Below are 204 nucleotides of genomic sequence, written 5' to 3'. Positions count from 1 at the left end.
CCCACCGTGGTGCCTACGTGGCACCCCCTCATTGGAGTACTGATACATCAGTACTCCTGAGGTAATATTTTTTCCTACAAGAAAGCGAGTTCTGCGCGCAGTTGCCTATTTAGAAAAAATATATTATTTATGTAAGTTCTAATTATAGCTGTCAATTTGGCTCGTTGTTCGTGAACAGCTCGTGTTCGGCTCGTTGAGCAGCCC

The sequence above is a fragment of the Phalaenopsis equestris genome, unplaced genomic scaffold, assembly GCF_001263595.1.
Source record: "Phalaenopsis equestris unplaced genomic scaffold, ASM126359v1 Scaffold000123, whole genome shotgun sequence".
In the NCBI taxonomy this organism is placed as follows: domain Eukaryota; kingdom Viridiplantae; phylum Streptophyta; class Magnoliopsida; order Asparagales; family Orchidaceae; genus Phalaenopsis; species Phalaenopsis equestris.
This window is presented reverse-complemented; position numbering follows the sequence as displayed.